General features: G+C 30.7%; 1 pseudogene; it reads left to right on the forward strand.

Moving 5' to 3' along the window:
- The first annotated feature begins 12,460 nt into the window (after window positions 1-12,460).
- LOC111729247 lies at window positions 12,461-12,579 on the forward strand (annotated as a pseudogene).
- The last annotated feature ends 1,160 nt before the right edge of the window (window positions 12,580-13,739 follow it).

Consider the following 13,739-nt stretch of genomic DNA (forward strand, 5'->3'; position numbering starts at 1 on the left):
ACCAACCAACCAACAAACAAACCAACTGGCCATGCCACCCTGAACACCCCAGATCTAGTCGGAAACTATTTGCCAAGTACTATTCTAAGCAAAGGAAACACACAGCATCCACCAGGGGGTGCTTGTCTTGTATAGGTAGGTGAATTCTGTCAACCTCAGGGAAAATTCTTAAAAGAGGCTCAAGTTGAAGTCACTAAGCCCGATCCCAAGTATGAGGTGGAATTTGTCTTTAGTCCCACTTGTGTGGATATTGAACAAATGTTATAGCCTGAAAACACTTAGCAAAATTCTAGCAGAATTATTAGAATAATGTGAAAACCACATAAATCAGAAAATTTTAATCTTCTTCTACTTTACATTCTACACCCCTACCCCCCACCGTGCACACACACACACACACACACACACACAAACACACGCACACACACACACTCCTGCGCACACACAGACACACACACATTTACTCACAGGGTTCATGTTCTCCGCTTAAAAAAAAAAAAGATATTTCTTCACATTTACAATCCATAATCATTTCTCACTTACATTTATGTCTGTGTTTTATTTTATTTGCTGAAAACTATGATGTTTGGAGCCTACTGAAATATCTGAATCTGCCTCTTTGAATCAGAAACTGTTTGGTGCCTTTGTTCCAAACAGAACCAAATCATATCACGTTGAATTTAATAAATATAACCTTGATACTTGACTCTTTCCTCAGTCATTTGCATTCTCTAAATCAACTTTAGCAAGTTCTCCTGATTATTTATAAGACACACTCCACTAATAAGATATATACACCTGCGTGTGGGTTTCTGCCCAGATGGCACAAATAAAAAGAAGCTTTGAAAAAGTAGATTAGGAAGGACTGATCACTTTGTCACCGATAAGAATTTATGAAAGACAGGTATTTTATGAAATTTTGAAAATTAAACTAGCTCCTGCTTTAGGGGTTGATTAAACAATTCTTTGTAGGAATGTATGGACTTGAAATGCTTTAAAAATCTTATTTCATTAATATCATTACCATTCAAAATTAAGTTACATAGAGTATCTCAATTTGTTGTTCATGGGATATGATCTCTCTTAGTTTAAAATTACATTATACTTAGGAAAGCTTCAAACTATCAGGTTAGCTTGTTTGGCAGATTGTTAGATTAGTGCTCTAATTCACTGAAATATCTATTACCATTTTCAAAAGAATTGACTTTAATGAATTAGAGAGCTAATCTCAACAATTTATCACTCAAAAAGAGGTCATCGCACTTAGCAGAAAATTTAAGACTACCAGCCCATTACTAACATTTTCTTTATATAAGAAAAACATGTATTTTCTATATTATGCCTTATCACATTTTAATGGATTTAAAAATATACTAACAAACTGCTCTATTATTAGGTAGAAATCACATAATCAGTCTACTGTATAAAAATCTTGACAGAGTTAACAATAGTGTGATACATTGGTTATAAAGAACAATGATACCAGCTTGCTCTAAATTTTTAAGTATTTAGAAGAAAATCTAGAAAGTTTACAAATTATTTTCTGCTTTGTTCTTTAGACTCTCCTCTCACTTTTATTACAAATTCTGTCCTGTGTGTATTTGCCTACGACTCTTTATGCAATAAAATGTCTACCCTAAATCCTGTAGGGTGTAGCCCTTTTGTGTTACTGCTAGTATCACTCTTTTTTTATTCTCCCTGTTCTCCACAGGCACTCACTTCACTTCCCCACTGGAAAAACAGGCCAACCTCTGAGAACCAACCATCGGCCAGGTACTATTATTTCCTGTAGAATGAATGGCCTTGAAGCTACTTATCTAAGTACATTTTAGATTTAATTTCTGCTATATGCAGTATTTTCCTGCTCCACCAATCAGAAGATTATGTATCCAAAAATCTAATCTATATAGATTTGTAGAGTCTGAATTTATTGTTATTTTTTTTTCAGATGGCCCTCGTTTAGTGTTTTATTTCCTCATATTTTATGATTTTTTTTATTGTAAGCTTGTGTTTGCTGCAACTTGAACTGTGATGATGTTTTGAGGCTTGGGTTGAAAATATATCCTTCCTGAACACACATAACTTTTTTTTCTTCTCATAAGTTATCCAAAACAGAATTACTTTAAAATGATTTTCACTTGGGATCTTTTTAAACCTGAAATAATTTCAATTCAGTTTAAAATCTAACAGAATATAAAAAAATACATTTTTCATTCACCACCAAAAGTCACATTTTTATTTTAGCCATTCTGATATATTGATATAGTGATATCTCATTATGGTTTTAATTTGCATTTCATTAGTGGCTAATGACATTAAACATCTGTCTATCTTCTTCAGTTAAATGTTTGTCAATTCCTTTTGTCTAGTTTCTAATTTTATTTTTATTTTTGCTTTTTTACTGTTGAGTTTGAATTCTTTACATATTCTAAATATAAATTCTTTTTCAGATACATTGCTTACAAATATTTTCTGTCACTTTGTAGATTGTAATTTTATCCTCTTCCCAGGATATTTTAAGGGCAGAAAATGAATTTTGATGAGCTCCAATTTGTCAATTTGTACTTTTACAAAAGTTGTGCTTTTGGCGTCAATTCTAAGAAATTTTCAGATTGTCTTAGGCCTCCAAGATTTTCTATTTTTGAAAAAAGTTTTATAGTTGTACATATTACATTTAAGTCTGTGGTCTATATTTAGTTAATTTTCATATGAAACGTGATTTTTAGATTAAATTTTATTTTTTTAAGTCTTTGTATTGCAAACTGTTCCAACATGATTTTTTGATATGGCTTTCTTTCCTCCATTGAATTACTTTTGCAACTTTATTAAAATTCAGTTGAGCATATTTTCGAGGGCCTCCATCTGGGTTCTAACATTTTTTTCCCATTGATCTATATGTCTATCCCTCTAGCAATACCACACTGACTTGATTGCTACACATATAATAAGCCTTCACATCAGGTAGACTGATTCCTCCACTTTGTTCTTTTCTTAAAATGTTTTTAGCTATTGTGTCTTGTGCCCTTTCATATAAGTGTTAGAATAAGCTCGTCTGGATCTGTTAAAAAAAATACTTTGCAGGGTTTTTGAGCAGAGCTGGATTTAAACCTTTATATTGACTGCAAGAGAGTCGACGTCTTTTCTACACTGACTCTTCTAATCATAAACAAGTTATCTCTATCTATTTCTTCAGTATATGTTGATTTTTTATTAGGTTTTTATAATTTCAGATGCAAATTCTGTGTAAGTTTTTGCTAGATTTATACCTGAATATTTAATTTTCTTTAGAATAATTAGCAGTGGTATTGTGTTTTAAATTTGTGTCCACATATTAATTTTTAGTATCTATAATTGTGATTGATATTTATGTGTTGTTCCTGTAGCTTTTAAACTTGTGGAACTCACCTTTTAAGTCTAGGAGATTTCATAAAAAATATGTTGTCTAAAATTGGAGTAGTTTTATTTTTTCCTTTCTACTCTATATATCTTTTACTGCATTTTCTTGCCTGATTTTGCTGGCTAGAACTTCCAGTATTATGTTGTATTACACATATTTCAACATGTTATATTTTCATTTCCCTTTAATTTTACACACTTAAAAAAATTTCCTTTGAGCCTTCCTCTTTAACCCAAGAGTTATTTAGAAGCATGCCGTTTATTTTCCAAGTATTTGAAATTTTTCCTCTTGTTTTTCTGTTATTGATTTCTAGTTTGATTCCATTATGGCCAGAGAATAAATTTTGTATGGTCCTTTTAACCTACCCACTTTAAAAATATAGTTATCTTACTTATTTTCTCTACTTACATTGAGTACCATATTAAATTTTAATTTTTGCCTCAACCAACAAACGTGATTTGAAAGCTCATGAGAAAAATGGTACTCTATTATATTTTTACCTCTATTGTACTCATTATGATGTTCATTGCTTTCTGAAATTTTAAGCATTGGTCTTTTATAATATCTTTTCTGTTTAGAAAATTTTAAAAGCTATTCTTGCTAGGGATGCTTACTTATTACAAATTCTCTTAGTTGTTATTCATTTGAGAAAGTCTTTATTTCCCCTTCACATTCCGGAAATATGTTTTCTCTGAATGTGGTTGACAATTTTTTTCTTTCAGTATTCGGTTTCATCCATGGTTTCAGATGAAAACTCATTTTCATTCAATTGATATCCCCCCATGACTAATGTGTTGTTACTCTCTGGTTATTTTCAAAACATTTATTTTGTTTTGATTTTAGTATTCAGAAGTATAATTACGATGTATTTTGGTTTAGTTTCTTCAGTATTATTTTATTTGGAAAACACTTCACATCTTCAATCTGTAGGTTATTTTTTCATAACATTTAGGAGTGTTTCGGCTATAATGTTTTCAAATACTTTTAGTCTCATTCTCTCTCTCTTACATATGTTTAGAACCCTGATAATACAAATGTTAGCTCTTTCATTATTATCTTATGAGACTTGATTTTTTTTCATTCTATTTTCTTTCTTTTATTTCAGATGAAGTAAATTCTGTTGATCTGTCCTCAGTTGGCAGATTCTATCCTCTATCATCTCTGCTCTACTAGTGAACCCATCCAGTGAGATTTTTATTTGTTTTATTTTTTAGTTTTATAATTTCTACTTGTTTTTATCATTTATATTTCTTTCCTAGAATTTTCTATTCATTTGTTTCAATATAATTAATAATTACTTTTAAAAGCCTTTTTATAGTAACTTTTTTGAGGTCTTGTCAAAAATGCCAACATCTGATTTATCTGTGTGATAGTGTGTCGATTGTCTTTTCTCATTCACACTGTAATTTTCCTGCTACCTTTTATTACAAGTAATTTTTAGTTATATCTTCAATATTTTATATGATGGGACTGAATATAATTTAAGCTAGTTTTTAATAGGAGGTTCTCTTATTAAAGCATAGAATGAAGGCCACTGGGTGTGTTTGTTCAGTTTCCTTATGGACCCTAACAATACCCCCCTGCAAAAATAGAGCTCTTACTAATGCCTCCGTGGTCCTTATTGAAAAGTCTTTTGTTGTAAAAGACTCAGAGAACTCAGTGCTGTGTCATCCTTCCTCAGGTCCCAAGCGGTCTAGGCACTCCTTTCTTTTACATTTCAGTCTTTCTATTTTCCTGTGTTTCATTATCACCTGGGAATTTTAATTGTAAGAAGGAGGACCTGGGAGGGATGTGACTCCATCTTGATGAGATACTATTGTTTATTTATTAGCCAAATATCAGAGTATATACATATCTCCCAGTACAACTTTTTAAACCAAATTTTTTGAGGTCTTATCAAAACAAGTTATACAAGGAATAAATCTCGAATTACATTTCAGAAACAATTAGTAGAATGTCAGAATCACATGTAGGTATTTTTAAAAGCACATCGATGAGCAAAACAAGATTTGAATCTCAGACATTGTTGGAACTTAGAGAGGTATTAGAGTGGATGAGTTATATAGATGTAATAATAAATGTTCTTTTTGAATGTTATGGCAGTAAGGTAGGGAACCTTTCTTTAAATTAATGTCTTATAGTAATATAGAAAGAAGTTTGGATGTTATAATTGGCAGTGCAAAGAAACAAAGTTTCATTTATAATTTTTTCATCTTAAATCTTTAACCAACTCCTTTAAAACTTTTCTGTTCACAAGTTTTTACACAGCACCAGAATGGTAGAGAATCTGTATTGATGCTTCTGAGTTTGATAGCTTACCTCAAGTTTCTGCCTCTTCACCTGACTCATCTGTATCATCAACTTCTGTAATCAGAGAAAATAATGACTTTTCAACTCTCCCTGCTCCAAGTTTTAAATCTCCAACTCAACTGGTGAATTATAGTTTATTACAGAAAATTACCATTTTACTGTAAATTTTTACATGCAGTTTTTCTAACAAATTTATGTATTGTTATGTGTTATTGGCCTTTCCATATCATAAACAAAATGTTCATGATGCTACATGTAAACTCTACATTTTACTGCATACAAAATGAATTTAACAACCAATTTAATTGTTTGATGGTCAGGAAGCAAAGTTTTAAGCATTTTTTACATCCAAACATGATATCTCATAACTTATAAGTAAGCATTTTATTGCATGTAGTAATGATTTAGAAAACTAGTTGTGGGGTTTGGTTGAAGTACAATGCATTATAATTTTTCTCATTTGGAATGATGAGGAATAGGTAATTGTTCCCTTAAATATTCACACAGAATGTTAGGTTTTTAGAATCACATAATTTACATTAAATGGAAGATGAATGGATTCTGAAGTAGTCTTGCAACAAAGCCCTAGATAAAATATTTCAAACAACTTTTTAAGTATATAGCCGAAATTACAAGTAAATAAGGTTTCAAAACATGATTGGATCTTTCATTCCTAGTTTTAAGGTAAAGTTGACAGTATTATGGTTCTTGGAAGCTGTTTTTTGTTTGCTTTGGCAGTACCCTGGATTTGCAGTCTTAGGATCAATGACTGCAGTGAACAGGAGAAAAGAGTTTGCTTCCACATAACAGATAATGCTTGTTGCCTATTTCATATAGTATTCCCATTAATCTTAACTATTGAACTCCAGTTTTATTTGATTGGCAATGTGCACACCTAAAGACTAAATTTCCAACCATCCTCCCAGAGAAAAGTAATGATGGAAACATAAACTCTGTCCAATAATTTATCAGTGTATTTATTAGGTGGGTAGCCTATTAAATCTCGTTGTAGGAGACAGTTGTTAACATATTTTCCTCTTGCTTCCCCTTCTTTCTGCCAGCAATGGAGAACAAAGAGATGTATCTGTCATTTGTAATTAGGTAGCCTTGGTTATTAATGCTTGATTTTAAAGCTGGTAGAGCATAAATATAGAAGAAAATTGGTTTCATAACAACTCTTGAATCGTCGTGTCTATCCTAAAGTAACTGTTTTCACATTTTTTAAACCCTAAGAAAAAACTATTATTATTATTATTATTATTATTATTATTGATATAAGACACTTCTTTGGTAGAAGTTTGGGGCTTCTGCTACAAATCACTAAATTTAGTCTTGACTAATATAAATATGAAATTCCTGAATAAAACAAGGGCTTACAAATTTAATTAAAAGGGAGGCCTACAATAAAATAATTTCCCTTTTAGCAAAAAAAAAAAAAAAGAATGAGTGAAAAATTCTGTCTTTTTCAGACTAGTATTTGGCTGGGGATCCATAAGCATTTGAAGGTACAGGTCCTCCCTCACTTGGATAAACTGGTCATTTTTACTGGTCATTCTATTAAACCCCAGGCTGAAAAAAATACTTAAAGTGATTCTTTATGCAAACGAATTTATAAGCAGAAAAAGAAATTTTTAAAAAAGAAACAATTAAGATGGAAAATATGAGCAGAATAAGATGCATCTAGTGGTAGATCCACAAGAAATAAGAAAAAATTAGGGCAAGATAATTTTGCAAATGTAACAACACGAATGTTGAGAACCAGTAGTATGTAAAAAACTCAGATTTAAGAAGCACAATGAATCCGAGATAGCACAAATTACAAATACTCACACCTACACACATCAAAGTAAAAACGATTGAACATTTAAAGAAGAGTTTTAGAAAAAAAAGCTATATTAACTTACAGAAAAAAGACAATTACCCTGATCGTTCAATTCCAAATAACAATTTTGGAATCAAGGAGATAGTACACAATAATTTTTTTTTTTACTGCCAAGTAAAAGTATTTGTTAATCTAGAATTACATATGCAGTGAAAATATATATCAAGAAAGGGTTAAAATGGAAAAAATTTAGACAAAGAGAAACTTGCTAAATAAACTTTTGATGGATGAATTTCAAGAAAGAAAAGCCTTACTCTTCAAGGTAAATGAAGATTAACAAAGAACAATTAGCAAATATATTAATAAACATGTGAGTAATTCCAAACAAATATTGACTGTATAAAACAATATTATTCATTTCTAACTTGGGGAATAAGTCATATGGATGGAGTTAAATATTAAAAAATAATAGCATGTAAAATTTGGATGAGTACTATTAACGCTAAAGTATTCTAATTTTTTTTAAATTTTGAATTATGTATGTAGATATATTGATTAATGGTACAATTTGTTAAATGGAATGTGTATGAATTTTTTATTTATAAGCACTAAAATAAAGTCTTTAATTCAAATAAGTATTATGATAAATTAAACAAAGTTAATTAAAATTACAGGGAGAAGAATGTAAGGATAGAAAAAAAATTAACTAGGATTAAATACAAGATCATCATAGTAAATCCAGATACATCAGTAATCACAGTATGTATAAACAAAATGAAATGGCCTGTTAAAATAGGGAGATGTCAAACTGGTAAAGAGAACAAAATCAAGCTACGTTTGCAAGAAATACATTTTAAACAAAATGTTAAACATTGTACTTAATGTTGAGAAACTCCAAGCTATCCCACTAAAATCAGGTACAAGGCAGGGATATCCTTTCTCACTATTTCTTTTCAGGATCCTACTGAAAGTTCTACTTAATGCAATAAGAACAGGAAAGAAAAGATATTCAGATTAAGAAAAAATTGTCTTTGTTTGCACATGACATGATAGTCTATGTAGAAAATACAAGAGAACTGACAAAAAACACTCCTGGAATTAATAAGTGATTATATCAAGGTAACAGGATTATAATATATGAATTTATATAATTATACAAATATAATTATACAAATGTATATATGACAGATGATAAATAAATAGATGATAGATATAGATAGATAGATATAGATGAATAGATAGATAGATAGATAGATAGATAGATAGATAGATAGATACACAGATTTTTGAGAAATTGGCTCATGTCATTATGGAGGTTGAGAAGGCCCACAATATGCCATCTTTAAGTAGGAAACCTGGGAAAAACCATAGCATAATTTATTCAGTTTCTTAAGGCCTGAAAACCAGAGATTCTATGCTGTGACTCCTAGTTCTAGGGCTTGAGAAGATATGAAATATCCCAACTCAAGCAGACGGTCAGGAAGCAAGAGTCAAATTCCTTTTCCTTTTGCCTTTTTGCCTTTTGTTTGATTCAGATCCTCAAGAGATTGGATGATGCCCACCCATATGGGAGAAGTCAATCTATTTTATATCATCTGAAAGCATTCTCACAGACAGACCCAGAAATAATGTTTAATCTGGGCACCCTGTGGCTAGTCAAGATGACGTATAAAATTAATCATCTCAATGCTTTATGCATAGTTTTTTCATTCAATTACAAAACCATTATAAAAATTAAACATGTATTTGGTTATAAACCAAACCGCAACAAATTTCAAATAAGATCATACATGTTATGTTTTCTGATCATATGAAAGTATGGTAGTTATAAGTAACAAAAATATAAGAAGAAACCCATATATGATTTGAAATTTATATACCTCAAATAATTCAGGTCAGAAATCATAAGGATTTAAGAAATGTTTTCAACTTAATGAAAATTAGATATAATATATCAAAATACCTAGGAAATATGTGTATGTCTGTATGTGTAATCTAACAAAAATTGTGGAAGTCTTTTGTAGAGAACATGATAAAATTTAATTGAAAGACATTAAAGAAGACAAATATAAATGGAGATGCATACTATATTTATGACTAAAGAAACAATTTTAGCTAACATTCATGCCCACAATTGATGTATAGATTTAGTTACAATCAAAATTACAACAGGAATTTTTAAGAAACTTGGAAAGTTGATTTTATATTTATATGGAAAAGTAAAAACTAGATAAGCTACTCCTGAAGAAGTATAAGATGGGAATATTACATTACTAGATTACAAGAACTGTAAAATTATAGACTAATTAAGCTGATGAAAAATTGATAAGGATGTAGGCAAAATACTCACATATGTAGAGACACTTGGAATATGACAAGATGACACTGTATATCCTGAGAAAATATGGATTATTCAAATTGGGAGGGGGGGATAATATAACTGAATTCCTATTACACCTTAAACATAAAAAAATTCTTAATGAATTTAGCATTTAAAATTCAAAAATAATTTTAAATATAATAGACTAGATGAATCTGGTTTAGTGCAGTATTTATTTGAAAGAAAAATATTTATAACATATACAGAAATATTAACATTTGACTACACTAAAATTAAACCATTTTATTTATCATGAGGCATCACAAGAGATACTCAAACTGCAAGAAGATATATAGGCACATACCAGTAAGAAAGGATTAACATCCAAAATGTATAACTCCTACCAATCAGAAAGAAAAAGAAAAAAGAAATAGAATGACATTGGGAAAAATTATGAAATGGCATTTTTTAAAAACAAAAAATAGCCAATTAATCTATGACAAAATCTAGATTTTTTTTTTTTTTTTTTTTGGTCAGGAAAGTGAAACTATGACCATAATGAAAAACAATTATACACTCATTAGATTGGCAAAAGTAGAAGTCTCATAATTCCAAGAATTGGTGATTGTATCAATCAATTCAAACCCTTAGAGCTGTTGATGAAAGTAAAACTGATCCAACCCCTTTAGAAAACAATTTAGAACTATCTTGCAAAGTAGAATTTATGTAAACATTATGACTCAGCTATTCTATTTCTAGGTATTCATTTTTGCAAAAGCTCATTTAAAAATAGTGTTTAAAAGGAATAATAAGAAATTCAGGGATTGTGATAACTCTCTTAAAGGAAATGGTAAGAACATATGGAAATGTAATTATCATCAGTTAATTTCTAAACCTTAGTTTAAGTGATTAATCATTGTTGCCTATTTTATAATTATGTTTTATAGTGTACATTTATTTTATATACATTTTTGTACATATCAAGTATATTGCACAAATATTAAAATAACTCTAAGTAGTAAGGAAAAGTGGTTTATAATTATATTTTACCTCAAAGTATGAACTTTAAACATATTTTTAAACAGAAGAGAAAATTATGCATTTTCATTGTGAGGGAAGTTCAATAGAATATTTTATGGCAGTCAATTATTTTATTATTAAAAGTACTTTTACTTAGTTATCAAATTTTTCCAATGGATTGGAGAAAAAAAATGAGAGCTTCCTAGGTTTTTAAGACATAAAAATAGATATTTCTTTTTAGTTTTTATGCAAATGAACATAGAATGTAAAATTTTTTAACGTTTGCTTTTCCAACACGTTTTTCATATATTAAAACTTTTCAACAATTAAATGTGCAAAACATATTAAGCAACTACATTATTCAAAGCACTTAGCACTATTTTAAAAAGATAAATAATGAGTTGAACTTTGTTGAGGGTTAATTTTTAAAATGTAACCCATATAAACTCAGATCTTACTAGCATATGGGCACATATGAAGTCATGGTAATATTAATAACTCAAATTTCCCTAAGATATTGTTCCACTTACAGAATCCAAGTCCTTATTCACTTAGTAATGCCTGTATTAGTTGTTTTTGATAATTAGGAGTCAGTTATTTTTTTTTACCCTGGTCCTCAACTTAACAATGGATACTCACCTGTGCTTCTATGTCAATACTGTGCAGGAGAATGCTGAGTCCTTGTCTACAATGAAGTCTAAAATGACAAATGGATCTATCAGTATACAGTGAAAGAGAACTATACACTGTCCCATGAAACATTGAGGAGAATGGGCTCTCCTCCACAATAAATGAAAATGGAAAGGCTACAGAACGAGTCTTAGTACAGATAATGGTGGCTTAGACTGTAACGGAAGCCTAGAAGGTGAAGAGAAGTGAGCGAATACTAATATGTGTGTCTTTGAGTCTTTGTTAGAAAAAAAATGTACCCAGAGAAGCAATTTTTGATATGGGTTTAGAAACAAGGATCAGACCACTATGTCTCTACTCTTCTAAAAAACAGCACTTATTCTTGGTATAGTAATTGAGAACTTTTTATTAAATTATTATAAATATAGCTAAGCTAATTATGGTTAGACCATAGATTTGTGATGACTTCTAGAAGAAGAAGTAAGATTTCCTTCTCTCATTTCCTTCTTAAGAATGAGGTGCCTAGAGCCCAAATTTTAAGAGGACACACTTAAGGCTCTGAGAATGCACAGTCCACACCTGAGTGTAAGTACCTCCTTAAATTTTGAGCCCTAGATACCTTGCTTACCTCACCCTACTCCTGACTCTATTTATGGTATCATAGTGGTTGTATATACTGTGTATGTTCAATAGAATCTGGCTGACCAGGCTGAGATAGAAATTAATATAGGAAAAGTATTATTTGCAACAATTACTTTAGGCTACCTACACATTGACACCCTGCTAAGGCAAAAGAAGGAAAATTATTTTAGAGTCAGTTTTCCAGATAGCTTCATTCATAGAGACAGTAAACTGGAAAACAAATAATTCCAAACCTATAGTCTTCATCTAACATGGTTTAATTATCGACACATATTATCTGGTTTATTTGTTTTTCTTTCTTGTTAAATTTTAAATCAGAATCTATGGCCACGCTACCTTGAACAAGCCTGATCCCGTCTGATCTCGGAAGCTAAGCAGGGTCGGGCCTGGTTAGTACTTGGATGGGAGACCACCTAAGAAGACCAGGTGCTGTGGGTGTAAAAAAATTAAAAAATAGGAGATTGTAAGCTGACAAGGTCCTTGCAATCTACGAGGTCAACCAAGGATTGCCTCACCTAAAAAATTTAAAAAATAATAATAAAATAAAATAATTTTTAATCAGCAAATTTTTAAATTAGAGAAGGTAAATATAACCTTTATATGCGAGATAACTAGGTTTGTGTCAGGCGTTGCACATGTGCATCCATTTAGGTGCCTGGCAGTCGTATAAACAGGCCAGCACAGTAGGTATGGACTGTAGTGGCCTACGAAAGCCATACCTCACCTATGACATTCAACTTCAGAATTTTAAATTCTGTGCTGGAAAACCAAATAGTTCCACTAATCTAGTATTTTGTCTTGTAACTACTCTTTAAAGCCTCAGAATATAAAATGTAGTATTAAATGTTTATATTTCTCCATAATTTATTCCCCTCCTCCCAACCTACAAACAAGAACAAAACAGCAATAACAGCAAAAACAATAAAAGCTTAGCCTTGCACTAGAAAAACTGAAATGATCTTAATTTGTGGCCATTCTTTCCAGAAGATGGAAGATATGAAGGTGTTATTGACAATTTAATGTGATTTTCTGAGCAATAGCCAGCCAATCGTCTAGTAAGTCCTTGAAGGGATGAGAAAAAAACAGCTGTAGTTATTGTGGGTGAGTGAGGACACGTGAAATCTAGCGGCAAACCCTAATGGGGTGTGACCAAAGTGTCATTAAGCACTGGGCTAGCGAGAAGATAAGGCCAGAAGCTAGCCTAAAGATTCTTTTTAAAAACAAAAAGGGAGACCAAGAAAGACCAATTTAGATGACTTTCTAAATAATCTTTATTTAATACATTATTTTGCCTAAGACTAGTGCACTGTATACAGCATTATTGTCTTTAATTATTTTTCTTGTTTCTGCAATGACTTTTTTTCATCAGAATAATTTGTCTTGAACAATACTAGCATGTTGCAACACCTAACATAATATTTGTAACTAATTAATTCCATTACTTACTTGAGTGCAATCGGCCTTGATATAGTTATAACATTGTCTACATGAAGACCACAGATACTGTGAATTGTTTAGTTCTTAAATGAATTGGTGATTAAAATATAGAAATAACCACACACAATTATATGTGCAAAACAAAGACTTATGTTACTTTG

Source organism: Pteropus vampyrus, unplaced genomic scaffold (genome assembly GCF_000151845.1).
Source record: "Pteropus vampyrus isolate Shadow unplaced genomic scaffold, Pvam_2.0 Scaffold8, whole genome shotgun sequence".
Taxonomy (NCBI): domain Eukaryota; kingdom Metazoa; phylum Chordata; class Mammalia; order Chiroptera; family Pteropodidae; genus Pteropus; species Pteropus vampyrus.